The 12,853-nt window shown below is 44.7% G+C and overlaps 1 protein-coding gene across 14 annotated transcripts in view; it reads right to left on the reverse strand.

Annotated features, from left to right (window-relative positions):
- LOC139555151 (nuclear transcription factor Y subunit gamma-like) overlaps window positions 1–12,853 on the reverse strand; it is a 51,861-nt gene that overhangs the window by 25,520 nt on the left and 13,488 nt on the right. For 2 of the 14 annotated variants that reach the window (XM_071368715.1, XM_071368709.1), the window contains exons 1-2: window positions 6,796–6,928; window positions 5,771–5,872 (exon numbers count right to left, since the gene is read on the reverse strand). The exons of 4 other annotated variants lie outside the window; for them this stretch is intronic. The gene's annotated coding sequence lies outside the window, so the exon portion shown is untranslated. Of the gene's footprint in view, window positions 1–4,504; window positions 4,576–5,770; window positions 5,873–6,795; window positions 6,955–7,737; window positions 7,874–12,853 lie in introns of those variants that run through there. 8 more of the 14 variants (XM_071368711.1, XM_071368706.1, XM_071368707.1 and 5 more) reach the window with 7 other exon arrangements.

Here is a 12,853-nt window from a genome sequence, read left to right on the forward strand (position 1 = left end):
TTACTATGGCATGCCAGGAATTCTGCTGTGAACATTAGCCTGCCTGTCTGAGCCGGTCTACAGTGCAACCTCACCTCTCCCTCTCTTCTTTCCTGGGAATAATGGACAGGCGACAAGAGAAAAGGGAAACACTATAATAGCTGGGTGTGGTGTGTGTCCAGTCAGGGGTGTGTACAACGGAGCAGCATTAACCCAACGCTGAGAACAGGGGGAGGTAAGAGACAGGGAGGGAGGGCCGTTGCAGTCCGACGGCTATGCAAACCAGCTATGTGGGTCAAACATGATGATGAGAATATGAGAGAGAGAATGCAAGAGAAAGAAGAGAGAATGTGAGAGAGAGAGAGCAAGAGAGAACGAGAAGCATAAAAACATGACCACACAAAGACTCTAGTCCTGCCTCTCAGCCATTGGCCACAGCTTAGTCCTGCCTCTCAACCATTGGCCACAGCTGAGCTCATGTCCTCCATTAGTTCAAAACACAGACAGTATGACAATAAATCAGTTCTGAACCATGAGCATTCCTTCCTGTTATTTTCAAATAGAGAGTAAATCAATCAGAATGAAGTCAGGGGGGGTGGAGGGGTCAATAAATCAATCAGACCAGATGTAATGGCAGGCCAGGACAGTTACTGTCCTCTAAAAGTGTCTGTGATGAGTTGGACTGCCCAGTGTCCAGTTTCATTTCAAGGTTGATTGAAGTCCTGTTGCAAATCACTAACCCGCTTCCCCTTAGCCGACAAAACAATCCCAGCGATGAAGATAACAATGATGGGATTTGTAGTCTTATGGTGGAGTCAGGCTAAGCCTACAATGAAGAACCAAATGCCCTTGTTTCTAGTTTACCATACCTGATCTGGTCTGAGTGGGAGAATGACAAAACAAACCATAAAGAAGAGTTTAATGGCACGCCTTCCAGGAACACTGTTTCATTTGTCTACTTTGTACAGCTCCAAGGCAGCCCAGCGTTTTAACAGCGGCGTCAGGAGTTGATCTTGTGATGGATGCAGTAGGACATCCGTATATGCATGTACTGTATGTACACTACCGTTCAAAAGTTTGGGGTCACTTAGAAATGTCCTTGTTTTTGAAAGAAAAGCACATTTTTTGTCCATTAAAATAACGTCAAATTTATCAGAAATGTCAATTATACGTATGCGTGTATGTGGGGGCGGCAGGTAGCCTAGTGGTTAGAGCGTTGGGCCAGTAACCAAAAGTTTGCTAGATCGAATCCACGAGCTGACAAGGTAAAAATCTGTCGTTCTGCCAACTGAACAAGGCAGTTAACCCACTGTTCCCCGGAAGGCCATCATTGTAAATAAGAATTTGTTCTTAGCCGACTTGCCTAGTTAAATAAAGGTAACATTTAAATTAAATTGTGTATTTTCTCCAAATGGTAGCCAGATAATTATAATATAATTAGATGATTCACTTAACACCATGACAGAGGACTATCTGGCTAATTACCACGGCAACAGTGAGATTTCTGCGGTGGCCCAGGGAGGAAATGGAGCGGGAACGGGAATTAAAAGAGTAAACACTTCAATTAATGAAAAGAGATAAATGAATTAATAAATAAACAAGTAGGACCTAACCGCCACAGCTGTCTCCACTTACACACGCACGCACACACACCAAACCTCAGCTGACTGAACTAAATAGCTCCGGAGCGGGACTTTGCTCTTTCGGATACAATTGATATGATACAATTATTAATCTCACTGTGTGACCCTACGACCTTCAATATACACACGACGCACACAACAGACCAGTTCTCATGTCAATAGACACTCTATGCATATAAGCACTGTAGGCAATAAACCAGTCTCTCCTTCTGCAGTCCTAGCCTAGCAGAAACCTGATCCAATATCTACGAGTGAGCCTCTCCAAATGTGGACTGATGTCCTTGAAGAGGCAGTGACCAACACATGTCCATTTGGAGCGTCAGGCTGTGGTGTGTTAGAGCTGATCGGCGTTCACAATGAGTCATTTTTATATACTTTTTCTATAATAGGTGCTCGCGCAAACAAAAAAAAGGTATGTAAACTGTGTTCTCTCTCCACTACACCGCTGGTGATGTTGACTGGTTACACTTGGCTGCACTGGTGTCTCTCTCTACTTGGAACCTATGTCCACATAGCACTGTGACATGATGTAATGTGCTGTACTGTAAGGTGCTGCACTGTGCTGGTCTTTGATATGTGTTCTTCTGCACTGCCATTGCCCTGTTTTTTACTGTGCTGTGTTCCACTGTGCTATGCTGCACTGTGCTGGCGGTGCTATGCTGCACTGCGCTATGCTGCACTGCGCTGGCGGTGCTATGCTGCACTGCGCTATGCTGCACTGTGCTGGCGGTGCTATGCTGCACTGTGCTGCTTTCCTCTCCTCTGCAGTTCTGTTGCCCTTCAGTGGTCAGAGAGAAGAGGAGAGAGATGGCGGTGTACAGTTTCTCCTGACCTGCACCGTGTGCTTTGTCGGCAACACTGACCATCCGCTACCGCTTCTCCTCCTGCATCCGTCTCTCCCCTTTCTCCCCCCTCTCTATCTCCTTTGAGAAAGTAAAATGGTGTTCAGCAGCAGGATCTGCTGAATCAGCAGTATTGTTGTCCTGCCAAGCCCAGCCTCTCTGCTGCTCTCCCCTGGCAGGTCGGCCACGGACACACTCACAGCAGCGTCATCAGCTTCAGGTCCAAACTGACAATGACACTCCTTACCTGGGCCCTTCTGGGACTGAACTCACCCTAGAACATCAGAAAAAACTGGATAGGTGCAAGGAAAATGGGAGAAACTCTTCATCTAGTCCTCTCAGATCTCGACTAGAGACAATTTGACCATTTTACTGTACTGGTCCTGTTCTTGTAGATTCTGCAAAGGGGGAGACCGAGGTGCAAGAAAGGAGTGACTTTTCAGATTGGAGTGATGCACTGCAGGTAGCTGTTTCTGCATAGGGAGGTGTTCACTGCTCAGGTAAATGCATCGCTGACGGAAAGAAAATGAATGAGTAACACTAATGATGAACACTGAGTTAATCGCTTCCTTAATGGCCTGGTGGATTTTAATGAGACAATTACTGTCATCCACAACTCCATGACCATCACAACACTAGTTTGTCCTATTTCAAACCTCAAGCTTTAGAGTGCATTAACAACGTAATGCAACCACAGGGGAACTTCACAAGGGGAATAGATTTATTGACTAATGGACAATTAGTGTAGCCCAGCCTATAGGCAAACCTTGGCCTGAGTGAGGACAACATCCAAAAAGGTGTTTTCTAATGTATTCCAATAACATCAGTAGGATATCACTAATAGGCTTCCATGGTATGCAGTAGTTTGGTATGGTATGCAGTAGTTTGGTATGGTATGCAGTAGTTTGGTATGGTATGCAGTATTGTTTCAAGTAAGGCTAGCATGGAGCAGGTTAAAGGTTAAAGATTTTGCAGTCATGGTACCATGACTCCTCCTGACTGGTTAAAAATGTTGACAGAAGTAGTCCTGGCTAACTCATTAATCCAGACTTGTGAAACTCCCCCAGGAGAGCCTGCACTGAATAACTCTGAAATGTTGAAGAAAAACAAGAATGCATTCAATGGTCAACTACATGCTCATGTGAGGGTTTATTTGGCTATGGGCATTGTGTTGTTTTAACACTAACATGATTTGACATAATGTTACTCCTGGATTATTTAGTCAACCTCTAGCTGGAATGACCTTTCGGAACAGAGGAATGTAGCCTACCACTTTGCATTTTGCCAACAACTAAAACATCCATTCCAAAAACAAAACGTGTAGTTCACCGTTTAACAGACTGGAACTTCTACAGGAAAAACATTATTTGGTAACCAAATGATTAAATATTCACAGATTTGTAATATGTTGACAGGTGCTCAAGAGAGACATCTCGTGTCAATCCCACTTGCCACCTCCATCCACCCCCCCTCTCCATTCTCCCCTCCTTGATTGTTGTGAAAATACTGAAGTGATGAGGGCAGATACAGAGTAATAGAGGTCACTAATCAGATCCTCCATCAGAGAAAGAGAGGAGAAAGAAAGAAGGAGAGAGAGAGAATTTCCTCAAAGGACTGCAAAAGGACAGGATGGGAATGTTAACTTTTTGTATTGTCGGAATAAAACTATATCCTTATAATGATCATTAAGGTGACCTACTGCAAAATGTCAGGTGCAAGAGCACACAAACTGCAGTTATTCAACCAAAGGCTATGGCTAGGCTATACAGTATAAGCTAGCTAGGCTATCAGTAAATGATGTATGATAAGCCTAAAGTGCAAACAGTAAGAGGGTACACATTGCACAAGCTGCATGCAACGTCAATAGCTGAGGTCACATTCTAGAAGCATGAATGCCTTGGTCAACTCAAGGAAAGTCACTAAATACAAGCCCTTTAGGATTCTGTTTCGCAGAAAAACACTGTCCCATTCACAGAATCAGCCTTTTTGGGAATGTTTTTGGGGGCAAATAAAACACAATTTCATGCTTTTTCTCCTCACGTTATGGATTGACATGGGAAGCTCAGTCAGGCTGCTTCATCCAGATCTCAGTGACATCAGCGGGGGAAAGACTGGGAAGAACAAGTGTGAACATGAACATTTAGAAATAAAGCATAGATTTTTTTTTTTTGCTGACGGAAAATAAACTGAAAATAAAAAACAACAACAGAAGAATCAATCATTGTTGAATCCTATTATGGGCAAAGTGGCAGCGGCATATTAAACCAAATGCACCTATATTCATTCAGGTCAGAGGTAAAACCCAACCCCCCCCCCCCCCACACACACACACAAACAAATAAGAGAACAGAAATTGGCAGTGTTGCAGCGTGCCGTGTAAATGATCTACTCAAGAACAAAAAAAGGAGCCCGGTTCTCGTTCTCAGCCAGTCAGTGAATTACAGACTAACCAAGAACACGTAGCTAGATCTGTATGTGCACATTGTGATCAGTTTGCGGTGGATGCTGTGCTTGAAGAGAGCAGCGGCCTGTAATAATGTCTGACAGCCAGCCCTGACCCGTGTCAAAGTCGTCCATCCCACTGGCCCTGTGCTGTGCTCTGTCCCTGCAAACTTTGCCCTTGGATCTGCTTCAAACCAACTCCAGGAAGAACTCGCTCAGCTCTGATCTCCCAAGGTCATTCAACAGAGGAGAGAGAGAGAGAAACCAGAGAGGGAGGGGGGAGCGAGAGAGCGGGAGGGGGAAAGAGAGAGGGAAGGGGGAGGGGGGGTGAGAGCGAGAGCGAGCAATAGAGAGAGCGAGACGGGGAAAGAGAGAACAGGTTTTTCAACTTTCACTGCAGCACTTGCATGGGCGACCCCATTTTCGTCACTTCTTTCCTTTGAGCGCAAAGACATCTCTGTCCGCAAGTCCCTTATTCCTCAACCCTCACTGTCCTTTCATCCATCTCTCCGCTGACAGAAAGACTGCGGGAGTCAGTCTCACATTCTTGTGACCTTCATCGAACACTAGGCCCAGGCAGCTCTGGCACCCACTGCTGCTACCTGCATATCAGCATCAATAACATAACACCACCAGCAAACTTTAACTGGCAGTTTGGCTCATGTGTTGACAACACACAACATTATACACACACTCAAAACAGGGCTGCCTGCAAGGGCAAAGGAATAAGGCACACAAGACCTGTGTGTAGTCACTTTAGCTGGAGAGTGTGCTTGCTGCAAGTATGTGTGTATGGTTGAGTGTGTTTGTTTGGATTTTCATTTACTTTCCCAACCATTTTTCTTACGATGCAGTCCTGCTCACCTGCAAATGATATTCAAATCTCATGCAAACAGTGACGGGAGCTGGGATTTGGAAGCCAGGGCTTCAGCTCTGGAGTTATTGTCCTCCGTCTCCCCAACGGGACTTCATTTTGTCAGAGAGAAAGGCACCAATAGAAACATTCAATTAGGGAGGACAGAGCTAAATATGTTATAAAGATTCCATCTAAAGAGAGCTCACAATCACACATCAAAAACCCCACAACTACGAGGTCTCGGATTGTCCCCCAAACATCCAGCAGTCAGCCCAGCAACCATCTTGCCCTCTCCATTGCATCACTGTCAGGCGAGTGTTAACTACACCCCAAGGACCGGGCCTTGGGACGGGCACTGGTCAGCAACCGCAGTCACAGCACCACAACCATCCTGGATGACTTTGAAGTCTGTCTGCCTGTGAGTACAGTGCTGGGCCGGTCTACCACAGCGCTACAGAGTCAATGACCAACACAGCCCAGAGAGAGAGACTAACAGCTGCTAACGTTCTGCTAGAAAGTCCAAAGTCAAAGCACAGCCATAGCAGGGTCTCAAATAAACGCCAGCTACGGCTGTTCCACAGAACAAACAGCCTTATTCAATAGAACTTGCCTCAATATTAGTAGCCTACATTGTAGTATTCATAGGAAAACATTAACATGACTCAAATCAACTGTGAAAAAATATATATACACATTCGCACCACTTTCAATTCTGCAAAATGCTAACTAAAGATGTCAACAACACCGATCATGTACTGGAGTGACAGTTGAAGGACATGAGGGTGGCCGGGCAGACTGCTGTCCGGTGCAGAAATAAACAACCAAAACACACACTCAGATTTCTCTCAAGGAGAAAAGTAGAGGACGACAGAAGAGGAGGAGGGGGAGGACAGAGAGAGCATCCCTTCTCTGCAGAGAGAGATAGATAAAGACGAGAAGAGACAAAGTACACATGGGTAGTGGAGGAGTCCTGCTGTGGTCTAAAACACAGCCAGGTCTGTGGTTACTAGTGTGTTTGAGTGGTCACACTTACCCTGTGCCCTTCATGCTGTGTAGTAGGCTGTGGGAGAGAAGGAGAGAGAAAGGCTGTACTCTACTCTGCATTGTAGAAGAGAGAGGGGGGGCTGGCTGACACACAAAATCTCTGTAGCCCTCAACTTCCTCGGGCCCCGGAACCAGGAACAGACAAAAGGCAGGCTGCCCGTCCGTCCGCCTTTAAAAAGCATATAGCCTGCCCGACAGAGAGAAGAGCGTTCACCACCACCCCTTTATTCTACCCCTCCCCCTCAACTGAGTCTCCACCGCTCCCTCCCACCACCCTCCTTCTCCTAAACACACACCCCTCTCTCCTGTTTCTCCTCTGACCAAGTCCCCTCATTTGCCCCACAGTTGAGCGTCTCCCTCTCTTCCTATCACTCATTTCTTCTCCCTCTCGCTCTCCAGGACAGCGACCCTTTTGTTTGTCATTCAGTTGACCCCTGCCTCAGCACACAGGAGGGGGGGAAAAAAGAAAAGAAAAAAGAGGTGAAGGAGCGACGAACGGCAGAACAGCGGCGCTCCAGAGTCCCAGTTAAAAATCTCCTCCGGCCTTGCCCTTTAATATTCAAAAGTAATCAATCTAGCCTGCAACATGATACTCAGACCCCGCCCCTGACCGGGCTCCTGCCCCGCACTCAGACGATCCCCCAATGACAGGACAAAGCCCTTGCTTTCTATTGGCCGAGCCACATGCTCGTAGGCTCTGACACTTTCCACGCTCCTCCCCCTTCCTCCACCCAACCACCCATTTCACCGCCAGCCAACTTCCTGTTTTAAGTTACCTTGAGCTGAAGGATAGGGGTCAAGGAAAGAAAAGAGGAAGAGAGAGAAAGAAGAACCAGACAAAAAAGAAAGAAAGTTATAAAAAAGCGCGTTAGAGTGAGTGAGGAAGTGATGGCTCGTTAGAGTGAGTGAGGAAGTGATGGCGGTAGCTTGCCTCTGCATTCTGTGTCCTCCGGTTGATCTTGCGTTTCTCATGGCTGTACGGAGAAGAAAGGAACCACTGGCTGCTCTCTCTGACAACTGTTCCCTGCTTATTTACAATGTCAAACTAAACGTCTCCCTGAGTCCCGCCTCCCCACAGCCCGGACTGGCCAGTGATGTAAGCAGCCCTGCCACCCCTGATTGGCCAAGGGGAGTGTCAGAATGGATGCCGCATGTTGAAGCCACATGATTTAAAGAGCAACGGCATATTGAGCAGACACTCCGCCTGATATGTGTGCACAGGCATAAAGTGCACGCCCACAGGCTCACACGCTTGTCCTTTCGCTGTCACAGCAGGTAGAGAGAACCTCAACATCCAGGCTATCTACTACATATTACAGTAGTCTGTTTAAGTGATAATAACACAAAAACATAATTGAAAGGTATGCGTCCGTTCATTCACAAAAATGTACTAGAATAACTACTTATTACACAATGAACTTCATGTGAGTTAATTAGGCTACACATCCATGCTATCTGATAGTAAGATCCAGATTCAGCAATAGATTAATGAAATACTGAATACCTAGCTCTAGGCTACTAATAAAAACATGTTTATTTTATTTTATAGGAGTAGTGGCTGGGGATATATAAATGCTGTTCTGTTATCTGGCCAGGGGTTAAACAGACAGTCAGCCATGCTGTTCTGTTATCTGGCCAGGGGTTAAACAGACAGTCAGCCATGCTGTTCTGTTATCTGGCCAGGGGTTAAACAGACAGTCAGCCATGCTGTTCTACAAAATAACCTTAACATTAGGATGATCAAAAGTAATACACTATAGGAATAGGGTGCCATTTGGGATGTAATGGTGTTTGGAGGAGCACTGTATATGGTGTTTGGAGGAGCACTGTATATGGTGTTTGGAGGAGCACTGTATATGGTGTTTGGAGGAGCACTGTATATGGTGTTTGGAGGAGCACTGTATATGGTGTTTGGAGGAGCACTGTATATGGTGTTTGGAGGAGCACTGTATATGGTGTTTGGAGGAGCACTGTATATGGTGTTTGGAGGAGCACTGTATATGGTGTTTGGAGGAGCACTGTATATGGTGTTTGGAGGAGCACTGTATGGCTAAACATCTGGTTAACAACAGATTAAGAAAATGTCCTGGCACTGAAGTGAGAGATTTTATGTGAGGGGGGGGGCAAAGCAATTTGCTGAAACAGTTGCTTTTAGCTGGCAGTCTGCACAGATGATGGTGGAATGACCTGAGGCTTATCCTGCATATTACCGCTGCAAATCCCCTACTGTACTGAGAAACAAGCCAGAGAGAGAGAGAGAGAGAGAGAGAATAAACCTGCTTCATTAATGAACAAACCAGGGGGAGGGGAGGCGGAAGGAAGGACAGAGGAGAGTGTTGCTACAGGAAGTGGGGGGGTGAAGAGCGAGAGAGAGCAAACCTTCTCCAACAATTAACAATCCAGGGAAAGGGGGAGGCAGAAGGATGTAGAAGGAAAGACAGAAAGTAGAGTGCTGTTACAGGATGGGGGGGAGATCTCTTTCATATACCAGCTATTTCGTGTTTCAGAAAGGCATAGAAAAAATAAGTCAAAAGTAAAAACGTGGAAAAATAAAAGCCACCTAAAGACCTAGAGCAGGGCGGACATAGAGCAGGGCGGACCTAGAGCAGGGCGGACCTAGAGCAGGTGCTTTTATTTGGCCCCCCAAGTTTTCTGAGAAAAATAAAATCAAATTGTTGTGTGGAATTTTCATTGTTGGACATTAAAGATTGGAAAAACACCAGGAAATCAGCTCTAAGTGATTTTAATTTATGAAATCTGTTCCCAAGTATTCCCACGCATAATAGAGAGACACGTGATCGTATACAAATGTGAGAAAGTTTTGAAATGATTATGATTTAGTCAAACATATCTATTTGGGCATCTTGCGATCAATCTGCAGTCTACAAATGATTTGTATTTATATTCCTGCCCCCCGACCATCCTGTGGCTGAATCTTGTTGATGATCCCTGACCTAGTGGGTCTAAACACAGACTTTTTTGCAAAGATACCATTGGTTACACAAATTACTGCAATGACACATCTCGACTGCTACCTCCGGAGTTAGAGCACGACACTAGCCTGACAGTTGCACCCCTCTAAGCAGTGCAATGTAAACAGAATTGTCTCGTTGAGCCAACACTCAAAGTAAAAATTGTAATAGGAGAGAAATGTGTTTGAAACCGCTGAAATGTACAGACATTTACCTTCTTTTTTTGACTTATTTTATTTAGTTTTACCTGAAATTGAAGAGCCTGTTACATTCTGAAATTGCCACCGTAGCTTTAAATCTCAACAGTGGTATTTTTGTTTTTCTTGACTGCCCTGAGCCACCGACATCCACGTCCAGGCACGAAGCAATTATCAATGTTTTAGGTGCAATTTGCTTTTGCCTCTTATAAGGCCTAAACACTTCCATGATATTTTTAAATAAAGCCTGGTTTGTTAAGGTAACTTGAATTTGCTAGTGTTTGCATAATGTCAGCACGTTGATGTGAGAAAGAAATGATTTTGTTCAGCTAGTTATCTAGCTTGCTAGCTAACGTTACCTAGCTGTGTAGCCCAGGGTTTCCATTAGCTGGCAATTGCTGGCTTTTGGTGTATAATAAAAATGAAAAGCTGATAACTAAAACTGTTGCCGGCCATAATGACCTGTAGGAAAAAAAAGCTAAATAATGCTTTTATTCATTGATGGAAATACTAGTCAATGGAAATACATTGGATCGTCATGCTTATCAGTCTATAAGTTATTTGCATAATTTAGTGGAATTCAAATTCTCACACGCACACAGCGTGTGAATGGGATTTCTCCTGCTGCTGGTTGCTGCTGAAGTAAAACATGTGCTTTTGTAAGCATTCAATGCGCAACAATTCTAAATGGAATCATGTTAACCTCTTTAGGCTAGGGGCGGTATTTTTATGTTCGGATGAAAAGCGTGCCCAAAGTAAACTGCCTGCTACTCAGGCCCAGAAGCTAGGATATGCATAGTATTAGTAGATTTGGATAGAAAACACTCGGAAGTTTCTAAAACTGTTTGAATGATGTCTGTGAGTATAACAGAACTTATTTGGCGAAACCCCGAGGACAAACCATCCAAGGAATTTTGTTTTTGTTTTTGAGGTGACGGTGTTTTCAATGGTTTTCTATGTGGATCTAGATTTCTAAAGCACTTGCTTGCAGTTCCTATCGCTTCCACTGGATGTCAACAGTCTTTAGAAATTGGTTGATGTTTTTCCTTTGAGAAATTAAGAAGTAGGGCTGTTCAGAACGAGGGTCGAGTCTAGTGTACTGTTGTGGTTGGGGCGCGCGACTTGAAAGCTCACTCCACTTTGTTTTTATCCGCTATTGAACGCAGTTTATCCCGTCTTAAATGTTATCGATTATTTACATAAAAAAATACCTAAAGTTGTATTAGGAAAGTTGTTTGAAATGTTTGGACAAAGATTACAGGTAATTTATTAGATATTTTGTAGTCATGTTGCACGAGTTGGAAGCTGTGTTTTTCTGGATCAAACACGCCAAATAAATTGACATTTTGGAGATATAACGACGGAATTAAATCGAACAAAATTACCATTTGTGATGTTTATTGGACATATTGGAGTGCCAGCAGAAGAAGTTCTTCAAAGGTAAGGCATGAATTATATCATTATTTCTGAGTTTTGTGTCGCACCTGGCGGGATGAAATATGATTGTCTGTGTTTGTTTGATGGGGTGCTGTCCTCAGATAATCGCATAGTATGCTTTCGCCGTAAAGCCTTTTTGAAATCTGACACCGTGGCAGGATTAACAAGAAGTTAAGCTTTATTTTGACATATTGCATGTGTATTTTCAAGAATGTTAAATATTTACAATTCTGTAGTTTGAATGTGGCGCCCTGCACTTTCACTGGATGTTGGTCAGGTGGGACGGTAGCGTCCCATCTAGCCTAGAGAAGTTAATAACTATTTTGGTGCAAGATTAAAAAGAGCTACTATTTTTATTTCTCAACTGGTAATTGAAGCACACCTCCCATTCACCATCAAGTGCAGGCAACAGACTATCAGCACGTCACACAACACTTTACAAATGTGAGCTGGAGGCAGTATGCATTTTGAAATCATACAGTACTTAATTGTTTAAACATTAATGTTTTATTTCATATTATGAGACATGTCTTACTCTGCTTATAAGTAGCCTATAGGCAAAATCCCACCATGGAAATGTGGATGTAATTCAATTAGAAAGACTTCAAAGGCTGTCCGTGAGTTTCAAGTTTGCGGAAGCTTTAAATTCATCCTACCATTTCTACCGTTCTGCATGCAAGTTATGATAAATGAGAAACATGTAAAAAAGTTTCAAAGTCAACTCAATCCGAGATCACCAGCCTCTGCCAAACGGACAGATTGATATACCGTAATCCATTGGCAGCTAAAGAAATGAGCGCATGGAACTCATAGCCTTTAGGCCTATAGCCAATGCAGCTATTGAACGTTTCCAACGTTGCAGGAGCTGCGTTTACTTTGCTTTGTTCCAGGACAATGTGGACCGCGTTGACTTTCAATGTAGCAACTGCTTGCTTGCGGAGGACTACAGGAGCAAAGTAGCTACTCTTAGCAAGCAAGTAGCAAACCTACATAAGCTACTGGGGAACCCACGCCCACCTACTTTTTATTTTTCTTCCACCCCAGTAGCCGGACGATGCTCTGGTCTAGTGAAAGTTTCGCCGCCGTGTCAGGTCTCCAAAGCCGACTGGCCGGTCGCAAGGCAGGGTTCCATCCCTGAAGGGGTCTCCCCCTTCCCTGGAGGATGGAGCTGATCTCGACCCAACCAGCCATGGAGGTACGTCACTCGCCGTGGAAGTCGAAGAAGGCGTCCTCTGGCAACGGGGGTCTCCATGGAGATGTTGAGCCCGGACCTGACACAGAACAGAAACAGCTTTGCCGCCCTGGATCCAGAGATTCCGGCGCCTTCGTCCGTGGTGGCTTCCCAATTAAGATCTGATCCGGAGGTACCTGCATCTTCGCTTCTGTCTCCCTCTCCGGTGGCTTCTACCTCAGGTTCAGATCCTCGGAGCTGCTTGAGAGA

The sequence above is a fragment of the Salvelinus alpinus genome, chromosome 26 (genome assembly GCF_045679555.1).
Source record: "Salvelinus alpinus chromosome 26, SLU_Salpinus.1, whole genome shotgun sequence".
Taxonomy (NCBI): domain Eukaryota; kingdom Metazoa; phylum Chordata; class Actinopteri; order Salmoniformes; family Salmonidae; genus Salvelinus; species Salvelinus alpinus.